General features: G+C 41.3%; 1 protein-coding gene across 1 annotated transcript in view; it reads left to right on the forward strand.

The window, feature by feature from the left end:
- The first annotated feature begins 5,605 nt into the window (after positions 1 to 5,605).
- Positions 5,606 to 16,151, forward strand: part of myo15aa (myosin XVAa) — a 285,041-nt gene continuing 274,495 nt past the window's right edge. Inside the window, exon 1 of the mRNA XM_059979671.1 lies at positions 5,606 to 5,632. The gene's annotated coding sequence lies outside the window, so the exon portion shown is untranslated. The remainder of the gene's footprint in view (positions 5,633 to 16,151) is intronic.

The raw sequence follows: 16,151 nt of genomic DNA on the forward strand, positions 1-16,151 counted from the left end.
AAGAGAAAGCTACTCCCCAGCCAGGAGAAGGCTGGGAAGAAAGAGGAATGAAACTAAATCTACCCCCATATCGGCAGAAGGCAACTCCGTATATAAAGGGAAAAAAAAGATCCACCCAAACTCCAAAAAAAATTAATGATCACTATACTAAAACAAACTTCTTAATATAATTGCTAATAAAAAAACAAAAAGAATATAATCACTAGTAACTTATAAATCGGGTTAAAACCCAAACAAACCAAAAAAAAAATTAAACTGTGATAAGAAATGCATTATAGGAAGAAGACGAGAAAAAAAAATGGTGAAATCAATAAAAAAGCAAAAAAATTTTGGAGAAGAAACTGCCATCTTAGTAAAAAAAAATTCACCTTCGAAGGATTAATAATAATGACCAAAGATAAAGTACAGTGGTTAAAGTAAGTAAAATAAAAAGATTAGTACATCAAAAAAAACTTTAATTAGAGTATAAAATATAGAGTAAACCTACACCAATAGCCAGAAACAAAATCTGGTTTTGGAAACAAAAACTATCTTGTAACGATCAAAATCACTCTTTTATTAGAGACGAGAATCAGAAGCAGTAGAGCAGTTCTCATTCAGAAAGCTTCGAGCTTCAGATGTGGAGAGAAAAATATGCCGTGGTGCATTCGGAGGTGAGATTCTGAGCTTCGCAGGGTATAAGAGCGCAGGTTTTAGATTTTTTTCATAACATTCAGACATCAGAGGTTTAAAAAGAAGCCTTGGCTTCATTACTTCTGGACTAAAATCCTCCACTAATCGAAAATCGAATTCTTGGAATTTGACCATCCCTAAACGCCGAGCCACACGAATAAGTTGCTCTTTGACATGCACATAGTGAAATCGGACAATTACAACCAGTGGTTTAGCTGAAGAACTTGGTGATGAACGCATAATTCTGTGAGCGCGATCAAGTAGCGGAGGACTGGGAATACAGAAGGGAACACATCCTTTAAAAGTTGAGCAAAATACTTCGAGGGGTCCCCTTGTTCAGTACCCTCCAGGAGACCAAGTAAGCATAAGTTCTGTCTTCTGGACCGATTTTCAAAGTCGACACTCTTGGCTTTAAGTGTTTCCACCTGTTTAATCATCGAAGGTAATTTCTGCTCCAGTTTTTCGATTATCGTCTCGCTTCCGAGTGTCCTCTTGCAAAGTTGCGATTAGAGCTTGCTGCTGGTTAACTATTGAATCAGTCTTATCCATATAATCCTGAAAAGCTTTTATATCTTGTTTAAAAATTTGTCATTGTTCTTCAAATTTTTCATTTAAAAGCTCCAATAACATTTCATAAGTCAATTCAGTGCGCTTAGGATCGGTCTTTTTCTTCTTTATGTTCCCATTAGAATCTTTCCCAGGGTCTCACCCTTTAGATCTTAAAGCCATTTCTGTAGTCATTTCTTCAAAATTCACAATAGACTCTTAAAGATAAGTCCAAAAAAGTAGCAAGAATCTTTTGGTGTATGTAAAAGTAAGTTAAATAAGGGTGATCATAGATTATAAAAAGTAAAGGTTATGGAGCGAATCTGAAACAGTGCTCACTCCATGAGCGTCTCCAGCTGACCTTCTGCAACCATCAAATTCTATATTTGTGTATATTTACAGAATACAATTAAGTTGGTCAGTAAAACTATTGAAAATCTTTTCTTTGTACTTTTGTCAGTTAAGTAAAGGTTCACATGAATTAACATATCACAGATTTTTGTTCTTATTGCATTTTGGAAAATATCCCAACTTTTCTGGAAATGGGGTTTGTACATAAATTGCCATGGGCTTGAATTTACAAATTACAAATATTTTGGGCCTTTGATATTTTCCTTCAATAAACCATTTACACTTTGAGCTAGCCATTTCTGCTGGTCTTTGGTTAAGTGATTTAACCCTAAGTACTACAGAGGAAACCATTGGGAAAAGCAAAGTTGGTCACTTCTGGGTTGTACTTCACAGATGTTCTTACCTAACCAAAGGTAAATTGATAAATTGATTTATTATTGTTACATGTACCAAGGTTTTGGACAGATTAGGAGAATGGGCAAAGAAGAGGCGGGTGGAATACAGTGTAGGGAAGTTGTAGTGTTCTCGCTCAGGTGTAAAAGAACTCTGAACTAAACACCAAGGTAAACCGTAGACAATGAAGACAGGATCGCAGTAAGATTAACTGTTTACTGTTCACTCTTCCACATTACCATATGGTGAAAACTGTTGATAAAACAATAAAATATATATACAGTATTTGTTTCCTTCTTCATATCACATTTACATCGTAAATACTTGCAAAAGTAAAACTACAACTACATTACATTAAAGTGCAACATACAGTCAGAATCTACCTACGCCATCGACTGCTTTAAATACACTTCAACATAAACTATCTGCAACTCTTTAAATAACAAAAACATAAACCTTATTAACCATCATTACTTTTAACAGAATCAGCGTTAACATTTTTAATTCAACATATCGATTATCTCATGAACTTACGGTGTTGCTTCACTGATGTTTCCAGTGCGTAGAAAGAAAACTTTTCTTGCGCTGATCCTGCACACGTGAGCCCCTCCTTCCTGTTTCTCCAAACCGGTATTCTCCCACAAGACGCGGTGAAACCGGGTGTGACGTCATCACATGCTGCGATATATCACAGACAACAAATTTACTTTAAACAATCTTAACCTTAACTAGAGAATGATAACAAATGAATTACTAAAGCGAGAATATTATAAACTAAACAAATGCCATAAAGGCAACACACTCCCCGCTTGACATTCATAGGGTCACAATGAACATAATACAAACTTCAGTCTCTAAGTCAGTCCTTAGGTAGAAGTAGAATGACTTCTGTAATTGGCCTTTGGTAAATTTTCACATCACCTTGGTCAGAAGTTTTCAACTCAACCTTCCTGACATGTCCATCCCTGCTAGGGAATGTGGCAGTGATTCTGGCCATTGGCCAGCTGTTGCGGGCGATTTGCTTGTCCCTGAGCAGGACTAAATCTCCAACTTGAAGATTCCTGCAGGGTTCTGTCCATTTTCGTCTGTGTTGCAACAAAGGTAGATATTCATGTCTCCAACAAGACCAGAACTGATTTGCCAGAGCCTGGACCTGTCTCCATTGCTTTGTGTACAAATCCTTATCAGAGAAGTCCCCTGGTGGAGGGGGAGCTCTTACCTTCTGCGTAAGGAGCATTGATGCCGAGAGTATGAAGGGGTTTTCCGGGTCAGAAGACACAGGTAGGAGTGGTCGTGCATTTATAATGGCTGTGACCTCTGCCATTAGTGTGCACAGCACCTCGTGGGTCAATCGGGTGCATTGCTGCAGAAACATTGAATCAAGAATTCTTCTGGCGATACCAATCATCCGCTCCCATGCGCCTCCCATGTGAGAGGTGTGTGGTGTGTTGAACTCCCAGTTGCATCCCTGCTGACTGAGGTACCTTTGCACTGCTTTGTCCATCCCCAGCTCCTTTGATGCTCCTACAAAGTTCGTGCCACAATCAGACCTTAACTGTTTTGCAGGGTCTCTTAGCGCAAAGAAGCGCCTAAGAGCGTTAATGCAGCTGGATGTATCCAAAGATTCGATAACCTCAATGTGTACCGCTCTTGAACTCATGCAGCTAAACATGATGGCCCACCGCTTGCTCTCTGCTTGTCCTCCTCTGGTGTGTCTCGTAGCGATAGTCCAGGGACCAAATATGTCGAGCCCCACATATGTAAAAGGAGGGCATGCTTCGAGGCGTTCTGGTGGGAGGTCTGCCATACTTTGAGCTTCCAACTTGCCTCGCAGTTTCCTACAGGTTACACATTTATGAAGTACTGAATTGATCAGTGTTTTACCTCCCAAGATCCACAGTCCTGCTGCCCTTATTGCTCCTTCCGTCAGGTGACGGCCCTGATGCTTTACTTGATCATGGTGATAGCGAGTGAGCAGTAAGGACACATGGTTGTCTTTGGGCAGGATTACTGGACTCTTTTCTGCAGCTGAAAGTTGGGAGTGTATTAACATGCAGATGATATCGCTCTTCAGGACCGGGTTGAATTTTCTTAAAGGGCTGTCCTTTGGTATTTGTTTATTAACTTGGAGAGCTGAAAACTCCCCTGCAAAAGTCGCTCTTTGAGTTCCTTTAAAGATGACATCCTTTGCCTGGGCCAATTCACCCGCAGTGCGAAGGAAGTTACATTTGTGCCATAAGAAATGGAGGAAATTGCGATGGCCCTCCTGTACTAAAAAGTAATGGAACATCTGCTGGATGTCCGCTAAGATTGCAACCTTCTCCTTCCGGAAGCGCAGCAGGACCCCGAGATGGGTATTGTTAAGGTCAGAGCCTGTAAGGAGCACGTCATTAAGGGAGACACCAGCGCACTGAGCACTGGAGTCAAAGACCACCCTGATCTGATTGGGCTTTTGTGGGTGGTAAACCCCAAATGTTGGGAGGTACCAGCACTCCTCACCTTCTCTCAGTGGCGGTGCTACTTCAGCATGTCCATTAGCGAAGACCTTCTCCATAAATGCTATGTATTGTTGCTGCATCTCAGGTTTCCTTTTCAGGGTTTTTTGCAAGGACATGAACCGCTTGACTGCCTGCTCTTTGTTGTTCGGCAAGCACTGGCGTGGTTTTCTGAAAGGTAGTGGGGCGACCCAATTATTTGCTTCATCTCTGAAGACCTTGGTGTCCATTATTTTTAAGAAAATGGCGTCTTGAGCTGATGGAGCAAGTTTATTATCATGCTCAGTTTGAGCGAAGACTGACTGACCCAGCGTCTTGTCGGTTACTTTACATTTGTTAAAGCCTTGTCGTGCTTCCTTGATACACATGAAACTTGTGCAGGGTTGAAAAATTGAATGGCGGCCACTCTCTAACACATTGGTCTTGAGTGTGTTAACTGTCGGTTTGTGTACATTGCCAAGGCACACCTCTCCTATCACCACCCAGCCCAGATCCAGGCGTTGGGCAAAGGGGGCGTTGTGTGGTCCATTGACCTGCTGCCTAACCTTGTGCACCTGGAGAACATCTCTTCCTAATAGCAGGAGTATTTCTGCTTTTGGATCCAGTTCTGGGATGTGCTTGGCAATGTGGTGGAGATGTGGCTGGTGTAGCACTGTACTTGGCATCAGGATCTCAGTGCGGTTATTCATGATTTCATTGCACTCTAAGAGTGGAAGGAGACAGATGACAACTTTACCATCCAGGGACTCGAGCTGGAAGCCTTCTGCCTTCCTTCCATAAGTTTCCACGCTGCCTGAGCAAGTTCTAAGGTAGTATGGGAACTGATTACTCTCAATGTTGAACAAGTCACAGAACTCTGGTCTGACTAGTGAGCGATTGCTCTGATTGTCCAGAATCACATAGGTTTTGATGGCCTTGTCTTTGGTTCCCTTAGGGTACATCTTAGTGAGACAGATCTTTGAACAAGAACGGCTTGACTGAGCTTGACCGCAAACTTCTGTGCAGCTTGAGCTGACAACGGTTGTCCTGGAGTGAGCCTCTCCCTCTCCGCTGTCCTGTTGTGAGGGTGAAGGAGCTTTGTTGGTTTGCGGTAACGGGCCGGGTTGCATGGCCACATCGTGATTAGTGCTATTACATTCCGGGCACTTCACGGAGATCGTACACTCTCCAGCAAGGTGAGAAGTAGAGGAACAGCATTTAAAACATATTTTTTACTCCTTGAGAAGGGCCACCCTCACTTCAAGGGGTTTTTTCCTAAACGTTCTGCATTTTTTGAGGGGATGGGGTTTGTTATGCAACGGACAATTCTTGCTAGGGTCATTGTTAGTTGTAAAGGCTTCAGTCTTAAGCACTGAGACAGGTTTATTAATGTTGAAATTATTCAAAGTGGATTTAACTGGCTTGGTGTAAATTGTACTGCTACCTGGACTCATGAAGCTAGGGTCGTTTCGCTTCTATTTTCTAAGTGAGAAGTGAATTCAGAAATCAGAGGTGCAAAGGTACTTGGGTGCCCTGGTGCAGAATTCCCTTAAAGGCTAGCTTGCCGGTAGTTAGGAAGGCAAATGCAATGTTAGCATTCACTTCGAGAAGACTAAAATATAAAAATAAGGATATAATGCTGGGGCACCGCTCAGACCAAATTTGAAGTATTGTGGACAGTTTTGGGCTCCAGGTGGAAGAAAGGATGTGATAGCATTGGTGATGGTCCAGAAGAGATTCACAACAATTATCCCAGGAATGAAAGGATTAATGTATGAGGAGTGTTTGATTCCTCTGGGCCTGTACTTGCTGGAGTTTAGAAAGAGGAGGAATTTCATTGCAATCTACCGAACATTGAAAGGCGTAGGTAGAGTGTAAGTGGAATGGATGTTTCTGATTGTTGGAGAGTTCAGTACTAGAGGGCGCAGTCTCAGAATAAAAGGACATCCCTTTAGAACAGAGATTACAAAGAATTTATTTAGCCAAACAGTGGTGAACCTGTGGGATTCATTGCCACAAATGGGTGTGGAGGCCAAGTCATTGGGTACATTTATAGCAGAGGTTTATATGTTCTTAATTAGTAAGGACATCAAAGGTTATGGGGAGAGGGCAGGAGAATAGAGTTGAGAAGGATAATAAATCAATCATGATGAATGGTGGAGCAGACTCGATGGGCTGAATGGCCTAATTCTGCTCTGATGTCTTTTGGTTTTATGGCAAAAGAGCTTGTCTTGCATACTCATCGTAAGATCCATTCATTACAACTGTGCATTGAGATAGTGTAAGATAAAACAATAACAATGTTCGGAATAAAGTGTTACAGACAAAGTGCAATGTTGGTAGACAGGCATAAGTTCATAACAAGATAAACAGTGAGGTCAAGAACTACAGTCCTCATGAATAAGCTGCAATTTTGCAAGGGAAGTAATGAACTATAATTGGAATTAATGGTTGTTTTACATGGCTAGTACTTGAAATTTTGTAGACTTTAGCCTTATTTTTAGCATGCTATTTTATACTTGGTTTCATATTTCTGCAATCATCAAAAATTAAATAATTTGGTTACTTTTACAGCATGCATTCTCTGGTTTTTATTCTCAATCTTCTGTAAGAATATAATTTTATTTCATCATTCTTCTCTGCAAAGGACTCATATTAGTAGCAAGTTAAGCATTCACTATTCCATGTGACCTTGCATTTTAACTGGATATGTAATTTGTAAATTCTATATTTAATTTATTTTCTTTACCAGTGACATATTTGCAATATTGTGCAAGTCATGCCTCAGTGTCTTTCTTTCATCATATTTATAGTCATGCAGATTTCCTATTCTTTGTTATCTAGGAACTTTCAATAGAGTTCAACATCACAGAGCACATAAAACTAGAGGCATTAGAAACATGGAAATCTATAGCACGTTACAGGCCCTTCGGCCCACAATGTTGTGCTGACCATGTAACCTACTCTAGAAACTGCTTAGAATTTCCCTACTGCACAGCCCACTACTTTACTAAGCTCCATGTACCTATTTAAGAGTCTCTTAAAAGACCCTACTGTATCTGCCTCTACCACCTTCACTGGCAGTGCATTGCACGCACCCACCTCTCTCTGTGTGAAAAACTTAGCTCTGACATCCCCCTTGTACCTAATTCCAAGCACCTTAAAACTGTGCCCCCTTGTGTTAGCCATTTCAGCCCTGGCGATAAAGCCTCCAGCTAGCCACACAATCAATGCCTCTCATATCTTACACCCCTCTATCAGGTCACCTTTCATTCTCCATTGCTCCAAGGAGAAAAAGCCAAGTTCACTCAACCTATTCTCATAAGGCATGCTGTAACCTCTGACAGTAAACTTACTAACCCACCCTTCTACTTCCTTATCCATATCATTTATAAAAATCACCAAGAGGAGGAGTCCCAGAACAGATGCCTGCAGAACACGAACCATCCACAACCACCCTTTGCATTCTGTGGTCAAGCCAATTCTGGATCTGCAAAGCAAGGTCTCCTTGGATCCCATATCTCATTACTTTCTGAATGAGCCTCGCATGGGGAATCTTATCAAATGCCTCACTGAAATCCATATATACTACATCCACTGCCCTACCTTCATCAATGTGTTTTGTTAGATCCTCAAAGAATTCAATCAGGTTCATAAGGCATGACCTGCACTTGACAAGGCCATGCTGACTATCCCTAATCAGATTTTGTCTCTGCAAATGCTCATAAATCCTGCCTCTCAGGATCTTCTCCAACAACTTGCCCACCACTGAAGTCAGACTCACTGGTCTATAATTTCCTGAGTTATCTCTACTCCCTTTCTTGAACAAGGGAACAACGTTTGCAACCTTCCAACCCTCTGGTACTTCTCCTGACCCTATTGATGATGCAAAGATCATCACCAGAGCCTCAGCAATCTCCTCCCTCACCTCTTACAGTAGCCTGGGGTGTATCTCGTCCGGACCCAGTTACTTATCTAACTTAACATCTTTCCAAAGCTCCAGTACATCCTCTTTCTTGACATCTATATGCTCAAGCATTTCAGTCCCCTGTAAGTCATCTCCAAAATTGCCAAGATCCTTTTCACTGGTGAATTCATTAAGTACTTCTGCTATCTCCTCCAGCTCCATGCACATGTTTCCACTCTCATTCCTATTTTCACACGGTTCATCCTCTTGCTCTTCACATACTTGTAGAATGCCTTGGAGTTTTCCTTAATCCTGCTTGCCAAGGCCATTTCATGGCCCCTTTTAACTCTCCTAATATTATTCTTGAGCCCCTTCCTGGCATCCTTGTAATTTTCAAAGCTCTAACAGTACCTAGTTTCATAAGCTTTTCTTCTTAACTAGATTTTCTACATCCTTTGGTACACCATGTTTCTTTTACCCTACCACCCTTTCCCTGCCTCAATAGAACATAACTATGCAGAATGCCATGCAAATGTTCCCTGAAAATTTGCCACATTTCTGCTGTGCATTTCCCTGAGAACATCTGCTCCCAATTTATGTTCCAAGGTTCCTGCCTAATAGCATCATATTTCCCCCTACCCCAATTAAATGTTTTCCCAAATGTTTTTCTCCTGTCCCTATTCAGCGCTATGATAAAGGAGATAGAGCTGTGATCACTACCAAAATGTTCTCCCTCCAAGAGATCTGACACCTGACCAGGTTCAATTCCCAAGACCACATCAAGTACAACCTCTCCTCTGGTTGGCTTATCTACATATGGCATCAGGAAACCTACCTGAACACACCTAACAAACTCCACCCCATCTAAACCCCTTGCTCTAGGGAGAAGCCAGTCAGTGTTAGGAAAGTTAAAATCACCCATCACAACAAGCTTGTTATTATTGTACTGTTCCAGAATCTGCCTCCCTATCTGCTCTTCGATGTCTCTGTTACTATTGGGGGGGGGGGGGGTCTATAAAAAACACCCAGTAGAGTTATTGCCCCCTTCCTGTTTCTGACTTTCACCACAATGACTCAGTAAGCAATCTCTCCATGACTTCCTCCTTTTCTGCAGCTGTGATGCTATCCCTGAATTCTTTTGTTTAGATATGGTTCATTGTATGTGAAAACCCTGGCATCACGATAGTCAAGCTTGCTTTGTAATTTCTCTGGTTCTAATATTTCAAACATTGTTTAGGTTAGTATTTAAATATCACTCTTCTCTCATTTTCTGACACCTACCTACACAGTCAGCAAGCTATATGCAACCATTAAGCATTTGTACTGTGCTTCCAGGTAAGGCAAAATGTGTTTTTTTTATTTAAAGAAATGCTTGTTTTTGTTTTATTCATCTCTAACCCCCTCTCTCTCTCCCTCTTTCTCTCTCCCTTTCTCCCCTCCCTTTCTCCCTCCCTCTTGCTCCCTCCCTCTCCCTCTCCTTTCCCGTCTTTCTCCCCCTCTCACTCTCTCTCTCTCTCCCCCACCTCTCTCTCTTACTGCAGTGCAACTCCACATTTGTTTGGACTAGTTAGGATCCAGTCCAGTAGATTGTGATGCTTCCCAGCATACTATTCTGTAGTTATTAATGCTTGTTGGGGTATAGTCCACATGAAGAGTCTGAGGTCTTGTACACAAATATTCTCTATCCGTTTGGATAGAGAGCTATTCACCAGTAGAACCAGCAGTGATTATCTGAAACCTGCTTTGCCTAGAATTTATATGCACACAGAGTCAAGATGAAGATTGGAAATGCTAGTCAACAGTACCTGCCCATTACTTCAGTAAACCATTAAAAGTTAACATTTATGACATAACTCTCAAGACTATTTAAATAGAAAGCCTAGGCTACTCATTGTTTAGAGTTAAATCTATTGATCTAGATTACTTTTTAATGTAATTCTTACAAAATTACCATAAAATCGAATCAAGTAAATGTAAATCTGAATGTGTTATTATTGGCACTGTGACTGTGTAATCTGTTTTTATCATTGAGAGTATCCATTGCCAGATAAGTTATGTCTTTATACCAAAGTCTCTCCCTCTTTCTGTTTTGGCACTCTTCTTAGTACCATTATAAACCACTTTTTAAACCCACCAATGTCTTTATTGTTTTAGATAACTGAGTCACTTCTCAGGAAGTTTTTAGGAGAATGAAAAAATACTTATTTAATTTTTTGCTATTGTTTATCAACCAGAAAGTCTATCAAACAAATTTCTCAGTTAGCCTTAGCTGAATTACTGCTTCATGTATGTAATTATCTTTATTTAAATTTCAAGACTAGCTTTAGACAAGTTGCCATCAGCAAAAGGTATATAGCAAAGATAAAAATTGTTTTGCATTCTGAATTGTCTGGAATTGGAGTACTTTGTAAGATGCTGAAAGGTGCTTCTGTTGATAATCTTAGGAAGAATTTGGTCAGGTACACGAGGATGGGGTTGCCAATAAAAACAAAATGGGACAAAGCATACCTACTCTTTCAAAGAATTAGCTCAGGCTTGAGGATTTCAGCCGAAAATATTGACTGTACTTTTTTCCATAGACGATGCCTGGCCTGCTGAGTTCCTCCAGTATTTTGTGTGTGAGCCTCCTTTCATCCTATGATTTAGTGAACATATTGTCCCAAATTCAAGTGCAAAGAGTGGGAGAACATGATGCTTCTGTTGTCTCAAGACCAGAATTTACAAAAATTGAGGATTGCATTGGTTACTATGCAGAATGTTCTTGCAGTAATGTTTTCTGTAGATAGAATCTGTCACTAGCCTGGAACAGGTAACTGTGACTTATGATGATAACAAGGGTATAGCTACCTGAGATAACATCTTTTTAACTTTAATATCATAGGACTATAAGACATAGGAGCAGGAAAAGGCCATTCAGCCCATTGAGTCTGCTCTGCCATTCTGTCATGGCTGATATCATACCAAACTGTTGCCATACTTTTACAACTTAGTTAATAATTATTTAGATGTTGCACAATTAGCAATAAACAAGGTTCAGTGGTGACCAGGTTACAGGCACTGAGCATGGGTCTGTGGTGCATAAGGGAAAGAGAGAGAAGAAGGGAGCGGTAGTGATAGGGGACTCAATAGTGAGGAAAACCAACAGGAGATTCTGTGAGTGTGAACGGGACACCCAGATGGTATGTTGCCTCCCAGGTGTCAGGGTCAGGGATGTCTCCAATCATGTCCACAACATTTTGGAGATGGAGGGGGAGCAGCCAGATGTCTTGGTACATATTGGTACCAATGACATAGGAAGGAAAAACAATGAGGTCCTGAAAAGAGAATTTAGAGAGCTAGGTGGAAAACTGACAAGCAGGACCTCCCAGGTAGTAATTTCTGGATTGCTACCTGTGCCACACACCAGTGAAGGTAAAAACAGGATGATTTGGCAGATAGGTGTGTGGCTGAGAAGCTGGTGCAGGGGACAGGGCTTCAGGTTCTGGGGGAGGTATGACCTGTTCAAATGAAACTGGTTGCACCTGAACTCGAGGGTGACTAATATTCTCACGAGCAGGTTCGTTAGAGCTGTTGGGAAGGGTTTAAACTAATCTGGCAGGGGGATGGGAACTGGAGTGAAGGGCCTCAGCTTAGGATAGATGGTAAAAAAGGAAAAGTAGCATGCAGTCAGATTGTCAGGAGGGCTGGCAGGTGATGGGACTTAGTTGCAGCCAACAGGCTGAGTATCAAATCATTATGGATGCTGAATCAGAAAGGATGGCAGATATAGTACTCAAGGTGTTTTATCTAAATGCATGTAGTATAAGAAATAAGGTGGATGATCTTGTTGCACTATCACAGATTGCTAGGTATGATATTTTGGCCATCACTGAATCATAGCTGAAGGATGGTTGTAGCTGGGAGCTGAATGTCTGTTACACATTGCATCAGAGGGATAAGAAGGGAGAAGGTGGTGTGGCTCTATTGGTAAAGAATAGCATCAAATCAGTAGAAAAATGTGACACAGGATCGGAAGATGTTGAATTCTTGTGGTTTGAGTTAAGAAAATGCAAGGGTAAAAGGACGTTGATGGCAGTTGTATACAGGCTTCCCAACAGGATATGGAAAAGGCAAGTCAGAAGGGCAATGGTGTGGTAGTCATGGGAGATTTTAACGTGCAGGTCAATTGGAAAATTAGGTTGGTAATGAATCTCAAGAGAGTAAGTTTGTTGAATGCCTACGAGATGGCTTTTTCGAGCAGTTTGTTGTTGAGCCTGTTGGGGGATCATCCTTCCTGGATTGGGTTTTATGTAATAAACTGGAGGTGATTAGGGAACTTAAGGTAAAAGAACCCTTAGGAACCAGTGATCACAATATGACTGAGTTCAACTTGAAATTTGATAGGGAGAACGTAAAGTCTGATGTAGCAGTATTTCAGTGGAGTAAGGAAAATTACAGTGGTATGAGAGAGGAGTTGGCCAACGTAAATTGGAAGGAGCTGCTGGCAGGGATGTCAGTAGAACAGCAATGGCATGTGTTTCTGGGAAAAATGAGGAAGGTACAGGCCATATATATTCCAAAATGAAGAAATACTCAAATGGTAAAATAGTACAACCATGGCTGACAAAGGAAGTCATAGCTATTGTAAAAGAAAATGGCAAATGAAATACAATGTTGGAAAATGCATGGTTACCCACTTTGGTAGTAGAAATAAGTGTGCAGACTATTTTCTAAACGTGGAGAAAATCCAGGAATCTGAGTTGCAAAGGTACTTGGGAGTCCTTGTGCAGAACACCCTGAAGGTTAACTTGCAGGTTGAATCAGTGGTGAGGAAGGCAAATGCAATGTTAGTATTCATTTCAAGAGGGCTAGAATACAAGAATGAGGATGTATTGCTGAGGCTTTATAGGGCACTGGTGAGGCCTCACTTTGAGTATTGTGAACAGTTTTGGGCCCCTCATCTTAGAAAAGATGTGCTGGCATTGGAGAGGGTCCAGAGGAGGTTCGCAAGGATGATTCCAGGAATGAAAAGGTTATCATACTAGGAACATTTGATGGCTCTGGGTCTGTACTCAGTGGAATTCAGAAGGACGAGAAGGGATCTTATTGAAACCTTTCAAATGTTGAAAGGCCTAGAGGAAGTAGACGTGGAAAGGATGTTTCCCATGGTGGGAGGGTCTAGGACAAGAGGGCACAGCCTCAGGATAGAGGGCTGCCCTTTCAAAACAGAGATGCAGAGAAATTTCTTTAGCCAAAGGGTGGTGAATTTGTTGCCACATGCAGCTTTGGAGGCCAGGTCATTGGGTGTATTTAAGGCAGAGACTGATAGGTTCTTGATTGGACATGGCATCAAAGGTTACAGGGAGAAGGCTGGGAACAGGTTGAGGAGGAGGAAAAAAGAAGTATCAGCCATGATTGAATGACAGTGCAGACTCGATGGGCCAGATGGCCTAATTCTGCTCCTACGTATGTCTTATAGTCTAAATTTGTACATCTTTTAATCAACTGAAAAGCTGCCCATTACATCTGAATTTTGAAATTATTGAAAGCTGTAGGTAAAACAGCAGCAGATACCAAAGAGCAGTAATACAAGCACAGATTCTTTCTTAATGTCATTGGGTACAGAACTGGAATTGTTCCCTCCTGCTATCTAATCTCCAAGTACTTGTTGGAGCATTTAAGTGGAAATTGATTATCACACTTCCATGGATTCATATTTGTATTCATTTACAAGCTAATAGGCAGCATTGACAAGGCAAGAGTTAATTGTGCATCCCTTGTTGCCCTTGATGTAGTGGTGGTGGTAGTGGGCTGCCTTCTTGAAATATGCATCTCTTCTGTTGGATATAGAGCTACATTGCTGTTGGCAAGAGAATTCCAGTATCTCGACAAAGGAACAACAACATCTTTCAAAACCTTCAATGTGCCTCACTTGGTCTAGAGGAAGGTATAGAGGTTATGAGTTTGGAAGATGAGCAAAGAAGCCATAGGGAATTGCTGCAGTACATTTTGTGGATAGCAGACAACACAAGCATTGTTCATTGGTTGTTTAGGGATTAATTAGTTCAGAGTAATTAGTTTACAGTTCCCAAAAGCCACCTTGGATCTCACAAAGCCTTTGTGGAAATATATTCATTTTCAAGGGACTGCCCAAGAGAAGATTCATCCAGACAAGTATAATGTATTCCAGCATGTTCCTGGCCTGTGTCTTGTGGCCAATAGCAAATTAGGAATCTGGAGGTGAATCACTCACTGCAGGAAATATAGACTGTGACCTACTCTTATAATTACAGTATTTATTTACAGTAACTGATTGATCAATACTTTTGATGGTGGACACACAGCAGTGCTGTTGGGGTACTCACTGATCCTGGTGTAGAGTCACAGTGTCATGCAACATGGAAACATGGTACGACAAATGTCTGGGAAGCATGTGTGATGTAATAGAGAAAATGTCTTCAATAAAACAGCTGTAAAGGATTAGGCTTTATCTTGACCTGAGGAGCTGTTACACTAATGTCCAGGGTCTGAGATGAATGACTTCCAACAACCATAACCGTTTTTTCTTTTTATAAACCATTACATGAGGGAAGAATTATCTCCCTGACTGCCATTAACTTCATTTTAAAAGCTCTTTAAAAGGAGATGCTGCAGCTGTTGTTACTGTTGCCTCACATATCTGGGACTGAGGTCAAACCTGACTTCTGGTGGGGAAATCAGTGTTTTCTCTCTACAACTGCTCCAGTTTCCTCCTGTAGCTCAAAGACTTGATTGCAAATTTATTGGTTACTGCAAATGGAATCAATTGCATTTGGACCAGGTGTCTTCCCATGGCCTCTTTGGACAAAGTTAGCACTGCTTTCTCACTTGGAAAACATTTGAAAGATTTTTGCTTTTTAAAGAGTTTAATGTCTATTAACGTCTCTGACGGTGAATGTGTTTTAGTGTTCAGGTTATTCAGCTGACTAACTCTTCATGCATGTTCAAACATTATAGGCAACTGGTGTTTATTTATTGTCAGGTCAGACCTAAGGACTCCACAGAACAATGGAACAAGCAGACAGTCTATATTGCTATTCATTAAATGTTTAACCTGCCAGTGATGCACATGAACCAGGAGTGAATTAGCATTTAACTTTCCTCTGGTTCTGCTTATCTCTGTATCCACAGTTGTTGTCAAACCTTGAGGAAGCATCTTATTCATGACCCATGAAGCCACTGCTGTAATCCTCACAATATGCAGGAAAATTGTGATATCCTCAGAGTTCTTTTGCACACCAATATTCACAGTCACAATGTTAGCAGACCGAGCTTGCAAGTTTGAAGTTGGAGCTTCTATTGCAGCATTCATATTCTGAGTGATTTTTGCCAATTTGATAAGGCGAGATGAGGGCCTGGTCAAAAGATATCAAAGCAAAAGTTGAAATAGATAGGTAGGTTGACCTCCTGTCTCCATCGTCCACTGAAGTCGATGGTATGGTTGGAGTTCATCAATGCTTCTGCAGTCCATCACATCCACTGTACAGGGGATTGGCTTATACAGTTTCACCAGAGCCTTGCCCATTAGCCCGCCTTACCCATTTCCAACTCTCCTGAAGGGGATGTAGGGTTGGACTTTGAGAGGCAAATGGAGCTGGATAGATGAGCACCAGACGCTATACAAAAGATTATGCATGATTCAAGCTTATGTGTCCCTTAAAAATGACAAAAAAATTCTTGACATTTCAAACAGTCTGACAATTCCCCCAAGCATCTTGACCTGCATGCCAGTCTTCCTCCTTTGAGTCCTCTGAAGGTGAGTTCATGTGCACCCTCACCCTCTGGGGGTG

This window comes from Hypanus sabinus, chromosome 9, assembly GCF_030144855.1.
Source record: "Hypanus sabinus isolate sHypSab1 chromosome 9, sHypSab1.hap1, whole genome shotgun sequence".
Lineage (NCBI taxonomy): Eukaryota > Metazoa > Chordata > Chondrichthyes > Myliobatiformes > Dasyatidae > Hypanus > Hypanus sabinus.